Here is a 10,194-nt window from a genome sequence, read left to right on the forward strand (position 1 = left end):
GAGCGGTGGGCGAGCCGCTCCTCATCGCTCGCATTACTGTCTGAGCTCCGCCTCCTGTCAGATCAGCGGTGGCATTACATTATCATAGGAGCGCGAACCCTACTGTAAACTGCGCATGCGAGGGATCTAGGTTGCGCACTCCTTATGAAAAGTCAGAATCCGACACTTATTTTAATCCGCGCGTGGCCTGCCCATTTTATTTACCACTTCCGTCCGCGCCTCTTTCCCGCACTGCGCAGTTTTGGTAAGCCCACAAGCTAACCCTAGCCGAAAATAAGTAAAAAACAAACATCGCTGGAGAGTTTCTTTGAAACAGGGGAAAGACCCAATGATGAACCCCCCCACCTCTGGTCCATGAAAAAATTGTCTTCCACGAAACCAGTCCCTGGTGCCAAAAAGGTTGGGGACCGCTGCTCTAAACCACTCACCCTCTAAACCCCTAAACCAATAAAACCATAACACTTTACAGCCCTAACCCTCTCATACCATAATAATGGTTTGTTGGGTTAGATTGTGTAAATATAAATGTGTCGTTAAACCCGCCACCATGCGACAGCCAATTAGTAAATCTTGATTTGAAGCTTTCGTGACTGCAGGAATCCATACTCTTTGGTTTTTTTCGGTAAAGTCAAGTAGTTAGAAATAAAATAAATTATGACGTTTCGATCACAACACAAGCTGTCATCATCAGGCAAAGGAGTCAGCCTCTAAAGGCAAACTGTTTATCAGGGTTTGGGATGGGCATATCCCAAGTGTATCAACAGCACCAGGAGCATGGGCGGTGCACGAGTGCCAATGCAGCAACAATGCCAATGCAGCAACAATGCCAATGCAGAAACAATGCCAATGTAGCAACAATGCGAATGCAGTAACAATGCCAATGCAGTGGGTGAGAGAGCTGCCGTGGCAAGAGGTTAGATAGGTAAGAAGCAAGGAGGTCAGAGAGAGGGAGGGGGGGAGTGGGGTAGGGGGATGGGGGGGGGCTGCGTGAGCGCTAAGGGGAGAGAGGACGTGAAGCTGGGGGGGAAGTGGGCGGGGCTGCAAGTGGAAGGCTGTGAACGCTGGGGATGCGGAGGGAAATTAACTCTGATAAATAGACTAGTACCCGGCAGATGTGATGGAACAACCATCAACAGTTAAGGTTTTACTTGGTTAATAGCATCCTTCCAATGATTGCTCAATTTGTATCCATCTTCTCGGTTGAAGTTATGTCTATGTTTATAAATCTGGATGGCTTCATGAACAAACCTTTGATGGTAGCCCAAAGGTTTGCAGAGTACCTTGGTATCGGAAAAAAACAATATCATGCCAGCCCACAGCATTATAATAATGGTCAGCCACGGCAGAGGTACTGCTTCTGCCGTGTTTCAGATGTCCCTTGTGTTCGCGAACACGGTCCGAGACATGTCGTTTTGTTTCCTCAATGTAGCTGCTACCGCAGGCACAAATCAGTTTGTAGACTCCAGATGAGATTAGATCACGGATTAAGAAGGTACTCCACTTCGGCCAATTGTTTCCACTATCAACTCACCTACCTACAAACTGGCCCGTTTTCTGTCTGATAACTTGCTTCCATTCACGGGCAAGACTACCTCAGCAGTACGTAACTCAGCTCACTTGGCCTCTCTAATCAAGAGAATTTCACTGTCCCCAGATGATTTGCTAGTCAGCTTTGATGTAGTTTCTCTGTTCACCACGGTTCCTGTACCTGAAACCTTAGCAATAATTGAAGATTTAGTCCAACATGGACTGAATCTTGATGTACCTACTCTGGTTAGGCACTGCCTTACCAACACTTACTTAACCTGGAATGGTACTTTCTACAAACAAAATGAAGGTACCCCCATTGGTTCCCCCTCATCACCAGTGATAGCGAATGTTTTCATGGAGAAATGTGAAACAGATGGCATCCAGACATCCACCCTAGATCCTTCCTTGTGGAAGAGATATGTAGATGACACTTTCGCCATTTGGGCACATGGCTTGCCAGCATTGACCCAATTTCTCAACCACATAAATTACATACACCCATCCATCAAATTCACCATGGAAGTGGAGAAGGATGGTAAGCTACCATTCCAGGATGTTTTGTTTGAGAAGAGACCTGACCGGCTCGTTGGGATACTCTGTCTACAGGAAAGCCACCCATACAGATTCCTATCTGAAACCTAATTCCCACCACCATCCGCCACAGAAGAATTCCCTCATCAAAACACTACACCATAGGACCCACTGCATTTCCGACCAACACCATCGAGCAAGTGAACTGGAACACGTACACCAGGCCCTCAAGATGAATGGTTTCCCGGACCGCATTATTCGCAAAGCTGTTTCTCCAACCATTGGAGAAACAACCCCCTGAGAAGCCAATCAAAACCATTACATTACCATACATAGAAGGTGTTACCAAAAAGATGTCCAAAATCGTAAACAAACACAAGATCCAGGTCCGATTCAATACAGTACACAAAATCCGTGATCTAATCCCTTCTGGAGTCTACAAACTGAGTTGTACCTGCGGTAGCAATTACATTGGGGAAATGAAACGACACGTCTCGGACCGTGTTCGCGAACACAAGGCAGATCTGAAACACGGCAGAACCAATTCCTCTGCCGTGGCTATAACGCTGTGAGCTCGCATGATATTGTTTTTTCCGAGACCAAGGTACTCTGCAAACCTTCGGGCTATCATAGGTTTGTTCATGAAGCCATCCAGATATATAAACATAGACATAACTTCAACCAAGAAGATGGATACAACTTGAGCAATCATTGGAAGGATGTTATTAACCAAGTAAAACCTTAACTGTTTATGGTTGTTCCATCATATCTGCCGGGTACTAGTCTATTTTTCCGAGTTAATTTCAGCCTGCATCCCCAACGTTCCCAGCCTCCCACTTGCAGCCCCGCCCACTTCCCCCCCAGCTTCACGTCCTCTCTCCCCTTAGCGCTCACGCAGCCCCCCCATCCCCCTACCCCACTCCCCCCCTCCCTCTCTCCCCCCTTGCTCCTCTCCTCTTTCTTACCTATCTAACCTCTTGCCACGGAAGCTCTCTCACCCACTACATTGGCATTGGTGCTACATTGGCATTGTTGCTGCATTGGCATTGTTGCTACATTGGCATTGTTGCTGCATTGGCATTGTTGCTGCATTGGCATTGTTGCTGCATTGGCGCTCGTGCACCGTCCATGCTCCTAGTGCTGTTGATACACTTGGGCTACGTCTATCCCCAAACCCTTATAAACAGTTTGCCTTTAGAGGCTGACTCCTCTGCCTGATGACAACCGCTTGTGTTGCGATCGAAACGTTGTGATTTGTTTTATTTTATTTCTAAACAGACAAAGTTTATCACATTAACAAAACCTGCCAATTAGTTTCTCCTTTAGCACACTGGTGTGTTGGAGACTAACCCAAACAACCTTTATTATGAATAATATTAGTTGTGAAAGTCTAGGTCTTAAATCCTCTACACCCCTAACCCTTTCAACCCCTAAACCTCATCACCCTATAAAACTCTAATTCTCAAAACCCCTAAACTTTGAAAACCCAAATCTTCTAATCCCCCAAACATCTAAACCCCTAAACTTATAACCTTCTAAATGTCAAACCCTCCAAACCAATAAATATCTAACAATCGAAACCCATAAACTCTCTAAACTTCTTAAACACCTAACTCTCTAAACTCATAAACTTCTAAACCCTAACCCAATGAACCCCTAACCCTCTAAAACCCTCACTAAGCACCTATACCATAAAACCTTAAACCTCTAACCCCCTAACCGTCTAAACCCCTAAAAACCCCCAAAACTCTAAAACCTATAACCTTATAAACTACTAAACTTCTAACCCCCTAAACCTCTACATATCAAAACCCATAAAGCCTCTAAACCTCTAAACACCTAACTATCTAAATCCCTAACTCTCTTAACCCATAATATTCTAAACCCTAACCTTCTAAAACCCTATCCCTCTGAACCCCAAACCCTTTAAATCCCGAAACCCAGAAAACAATAACCATCTAAACACCTAACCCTCTAAACCCCTTACGCTTGAAAACGCTCACCCTCTAAATCCCTAAAACCTCTTTACCCTTAAAACCCTAACCCTCTAAACCCCTTACCCTTTAAACCCCTCCCTCTAAACCCTTAAACCCATCATCCTTTAAACCTGTAAACCCCTAAACTCTTAGTCCAATAAATGTCTAACCATCTAAACTTCCAACCCTCTAAACCCATAACCCTCTAAACCCCTATACCCCTAAACCGCTAACCCTCTTAAACCCCTAACCCTCTTAAACCACTAACCCTCTTAAACCACTAACCCTCTGTGTGGAGTATGTTGAGTAGTCGATATCACGCTGTGGGTGGGTGCAGGGTGTGTGTGGTGGGTGCAGGGTGTGTGTGGTGGGTGCAGAGTGTGTGTGGAGGATGCAGGGTGTGTGTGGTGGGTGCAGGGTGTGTGTGGTGGGTGCAGGGTGTGTGTGGTGGGTGCAGGGTGTGTGTGACATGTGGTGGATGCGGGGTATCAAAGACTGGGTGGGTGCAGGGTGTGTGTGGTGGGTGCAGGGTGTGGGTGGTGGGTGGAGGGTATCACAGGGTGGGTGAGTGCAGGGTGTGTGTGGTGAGTGTGGTGAACGTGGTCATGGTTCACACCACGCATACTGTGAAGTGGACCGGCCACCACAAAGCAGCACGCGTCGGAGGAGTGAGCGGATGGCTCTCCCTATGCGGGCCAGGCTCCCTTGCTTCCTCTTCTCCTCTTGTACCACCAACTCCTCCACCAGGATCTCCTCCTGTACTACCAACTCCTCCACAAGGGTCTCCTCAAGTACCACCAACTCCTCCACTAGGGTCTCCTCCTGTACCACCAACTCCTCCACCAGAGTCTCCTCCAGTACCTCCAGGTCCTCCACTAGGGTCTCCTCCTGTACCACCAACTCCTCCACCAGGGTCTCCTCAAGTACTACCAACTCCTCCACAAGGGTCTCCTCCTGTACCACCAACTCCTCCACCAGAGTCTCCTCAAGTACCACCAACTCCTCCACCAGGATCTCCTCCTGTACCACCAACTCCTCCACCAGTGTCTCCTCCTGTACCACCAACTCCTCCACCAGGGTCTCCTCCTGTACCACCAGTTCCTCCACCAGTGTCTCCTCTTCCTCTTGCACCACCAGCTCCTCCACCAGGGTCCATTCTTCCTCCACAACCTTCAACTTCGCTTTAGAGGTCTGGGCGAGCCAGCAGGATGGGCGCTGTGCCGGCTCCACTCTGTGAAGAGATGCGCACGACACCGTTCCAACTTCCTGCTCCAGCAGAGATCAGTCCCCCCCCCCCTTCTCCCCCCCATCGTCCATGGGTGGACTAACTCTGTGCCACAGAAGATTAACCCAGATAATTAACAGTGCCGCAATAATGCAGCACAGCTTTGCCCACCGTGAGTCTGGTTACGAAATGGGCATTAGTCTGGCGGTGTCTCAGTGGATGCAGGGCAACATGGCAAAGAAATTGCCGCTTCATTATCTGTCCTCACCCAGAAACCAATTATGGAATCTACACGTTCTTTATGGCTGGAACTCACAGCCAGAGAGGACCTGGGTTTGATTCCCATACATGGGCCACTTTCTCCATGTGGAATGTGGAGTGTGTTCTACCAACACCTCTACCCTGCACCCCCCCCCCCCCCCCCCCGCATGGGTTTCCAGAATCAGAATATTTATTTAGACTGGATGAAGAGGAGTCTGATGAGCTATGAAGCTCTTCTTTCACAGATGTCCCATCAAGGCACAGAGTCAGCAAGTTACAACAACAAACAAAACAAAAGGAGTACAAAGTCTATAAGAGTCACTAAAAATAATAATAAAGTGTATAAATACAAATGGCATAAGTCAATAAAATCCTGTCGTTTTTCAACAGCAACAAAAACAGCCTCACACCACACCAAGACAATCCTTCAATAAAATTGCACATTAAAATTTCACTTCCATTCCTCTGGGTTTGGCAACTGAACCCTCAGAAACACGCCGTGCAACCAGTGTTGGATGGACATCTCCGCCAGTGTTGTAAATTGCACCTCCAAATCACTCAATTGGGATCGTACAGCAGCAGTAGCAGTAGATTTGTTCTGTACAGCAAACAACTTGGCAGGACCCTCCTGAAAAAGAGTCTTGAGACTGAGTGAGGCTATTGCTGGCTAAATAAGCGTAGAAGTAGAATGAAGAGAAATCGATATTAAACACACACAGGACCAGAGTCGTCCCCCGGGTACGGTGTATGGGGGTGAGGACCCCGGGCCCTGAGCTTTGGGGGGCCCTGCGCTACGATGTCACGGTGTCAGACATGATATTTCCGTTTAACACATAGGCTCTCGCTCCGGATTGGCTCACAAGTGATGACATTACATTCATCCTTCTATTTAAGACCGAAAGAGGAGGATTTCTCCGCGATTCGAAAGTCCACACGGTGTAACTTGCCTCAGGCCCCGCACCCTCCTATAGACTGCCTTGACCACTGGACAAGCAGATAGTGGCTTACCGTCGCTTAGCAGCTCCAGAGCGCTTCACACTGCCAGGAGCAGCAGCGGTGGTGGTGGCTTTGCTGGCCGTGGTGGTGCTGGTGGCTGCGGTCCGGAGCCAGCTATGAGCCAACGCCTGCGCTGGCGTCATGCGACAATTCGGATCCCATCTGTTGAGAGATGCACGGGGGACACACGCGGCCATGTGGTGAGAGAGGCATGCTGAGAGCTTTGATGTTCCTTTCTTTTCCCACGAGGTCCAGGAACGCACAGCAGCAGCGGAAGCCGCAGTAGCAGTGGGTGCCCTCTGATACCCAGCAGTGGCTTGCACAGACCTCCCACTCCTCCACAGAGGGCTAACTTCAACAGAGGGCCAGTGGCACCGCTTATTGGCAGGTCCACTCAGCTCCACATCTTCCTGGTGATCGGTGCAGAGCGGTCGCCGATCAATTGGAGGAGGGAATCCTCGTGGGGAGCGGGGGGGGGGGAGTGGTGGGTGGTTCTTACCGCAGACAGCAGCTGATGAATTTGACAAACTCCGGGTCGTCGCTTTTGAGCACCTTGCGCAGTGGGAAGCTCCCCGGCACCCTTTTAATGCCTGGGCAGAACATCTTCCCCCGATGGTCTGCAGGAGCCATGCACAGCGAGAGAGACGAAGTCACCAACCACCACGTCGCCCACCTACTCACTTACTGACCGATCCATCAACCCACTCATCCACCTACCCACGCATACTCTTCCACCTACCCAATTGCTCACCCACTCATCTACCCACCCACTCACCCACCCTCTCACTGACCCGCTGACCCACTCACTCACACACTCACCCATCCATTCGCGCAATTACCCGCCAACCTACTCGCCTACTTACCCACATACCCACCCACTTGCCCACACACCCATTTACCCACCCACACACCCAAGGAATTAAAAATACAAAAATGCCCCCTCCAAAACAAAATAACAACAGCCTGAGGCTACTCCCTAAAACTGAATCCGGTCTGTCACTCACCCCACGCTTCAACTCACCAAAGAACTGCATTCTGTCGGGTGCTGCATTCACCAAGTACCTTGGAGGCATCCCCAGAATCTGCACATGGTTGACATGAAGACAAAGGTCACCCGTAAACTGTAGGGGCAAGTGCTGTTAGATCGAGTAGCAAAAGCAGCAGCGTTTGTTGAGGGCCAGCACTGTGGCGCACAGAGACAGGAGTGGCGGGCCACATTGACCCAGGTACTTCACACACTCCACGAGGTACTCAGTTGAGGCTGACTCAAACTAGAGGAGGCCCAGGACAGTTCAGACAATCGTCACTGGTGTTGGCCATGAGCTGGAATCGAACTCTGTTTCTAGCACAGCAGGCTGACCGCTACACTACCGCTCCCCTACACATACAAGACACACACGTGTACACACAACATATGACGGCCGTTATTCACAGATCACCAAGTGACCACCCCCCCTCCTGCCACCCCCATAGCCCACGACTCCACGGAAAGAGAGGGGGATCACGAGCGGACAGACGCCGTGTGGGAAATACCTCTATGCAGCGCGGGAGGTGATCTCCGTGGCTGTTGGACCGAAATAATTTCCTGCCCGTCGCCAACTCTGCCACCGTGCAGCCCAGCGCCCACATATCCACTCCACATGTCAAGCTATAACCCAGCAACAGCTCCGGAGCCAAGTATTCTAGGGTCCCACCAACATTCATAGCTGTACAATAATCACAAGAACAACAAACATTGGTGCGTGTGTACACACTGTCTTAAACAGCATCATCATTATACACATAAACAGTCACATGTACAGACACTCAGATACCCACACACAGACACACTCAGACAAACACTAACATATAGACACTCACCCAGACGCAGAGACACCCATGCATAAAGACAGCCATACAGACACACACACGCAGACACTCACACACCCAGGTGAGGTCACTCACGTTGATTTTCCACGAAAAAGCTCATGCCAAAGTCCGTGATCCTCACGGTGCCAGTCACGGTGTCTTTGACGAGAACATTTTGCTGCAGGAGGGGTAGAATGAATACAAACTCAGAGGTTACGCCAATATCATTCAGCCAGCAGTGGATCAATCACATACCACGACACGCACTAAACAGGGGAACTAGATGAGGCATAGCGCTGTCGACTAGCGTCAGTCAAGTGCAATATTCGCTGTTTTCTGACAGCTGTCACTGGGCGGTGCCCCTTTCAAGTGCGTCAAAATTGGAGATGTGAGTAGAGGCGTGTCACGTTCAAAGCACTCTCAGGCACCATCAAAGTAAAGGGGGTGGCTCTATTGACAACCGATTGCCGTTGCTCCAACAGGAGAGCTGCATGGAGCTCACAGCCGGATGAGTGCCCGTTAACGAGTTACAGACAAAAAGCCACTCACAAGAGAGTGCAAGGATTCCGTGATGCTTTCCACTGCACCTTTGTCTTTGGACGTTTTCAATTTGCAGATTGGAATTCGATAACGAGCAGTTGTCAGGCCAAAATGTAAGTTTCGCAAGTCTTGAAAATTATTCTTTTTGACTCCGTTTTGTGTCTCCCAGGGTTTGGGGCAACGCTGATCAACGTTGCCGGTTTTGTCTTTGGTGAGTCCCCAAGAGCGACACGACTCTACACTATAGTTTAATTCATACCAGATCATCTTCACCAGAGGTAGCATGACCCTGCCTCCTTCCAGTGAGAAGGGCAGAGCTAACGTATCAACCTTGTGACCAACATGGCCGGATTTCTCTGTGGAACGAGTCCCCAATAAAGATACACCTCTGCACCAAAGTGAAAGCTGAACGCTGTGTCCACTCACTGGCTTGATGTCCGCGTGGACGATTTTCCTGGAATTGATGTGGCACAAGAACTTGAGGATGCCCCTGGTGTAGGTTTTCACCATCGCCATGTCCAACCGCCGGAGCCCCGCTTTTCTAATCACTTCATGAAGGCTCTCCCTGCGAGAGAGGCAGAAGCAGCAACAAAAACACAGCATCAGTGCCATCCCCTACAATGCTGCACTGATTCTGATAACGAAAATCATGTTAATATTGTACGTTCATGTGCACGTTCATGACCAATATTAAGAGTTATAGTTCCGTGTGGGTTGAGGTCGTCAGTTTGCCAATAGACCAATTAAATTGGCATATATGCCAACTTGACAACTTTATATCATTGGCTTTGTTGCCGGGTGGTGGAGGGCTATCTATTGGGAGAAGATAAAAAACTCCACACAGAAAAGAAGCTCGGATTCTCGCCGAGAGACACAAGCATCACCACTGCCATCCAGCCACCCTGCTGATTGAGTGGAGGCGTGGCTTGGTAAAAGTGGCAGGGCTAATGGAGAAAAGAGAAGTGGCCTCCAATGCACCCATGACACATGGCAGCTCCACAGTATTGCAATGCATGGGTGGCGTGGCAATCTCAAAATTAACAGCTTGCCGCGGTGGCGAGATGACATCTCCCCCGCCTGGTATAGAGGAGGTTGTAGGTTTGATCCCCACCGTGACGCCTGTACATTTGGAGTTTGCATGTTCTCCCCGTGGGCACGTGGGTTTTTCTGTGGGTTCACTGGTTTTCCCCTCCACATTTAGAAACTACATACTACTTTTTAAATTTTGATTTAAAGCTTTCGTGACTGCAGGGATTCATATTCTTTTTCTTCTTTCGGTAAAGTCAC

This window comes from Petromyzon marinus, unplaced genomic scaffold, assembly GCF_048934315.1.
Source record: "Petromyzon marinus isolate PM22_M1 ecotype Great Lakes invasive population unplaced genomic scaffold, UKy_Petmar_22M1.pri1.0 PM_Scaffold_28, whole genome shotgun sequence".
Lineage (NCBI taxonomy): Eukaryota > Metazoa > Chordata > Hyperoartia > Petromyzontiformes > Petromyzontidae > Petromyzon > Petromyzon marinus.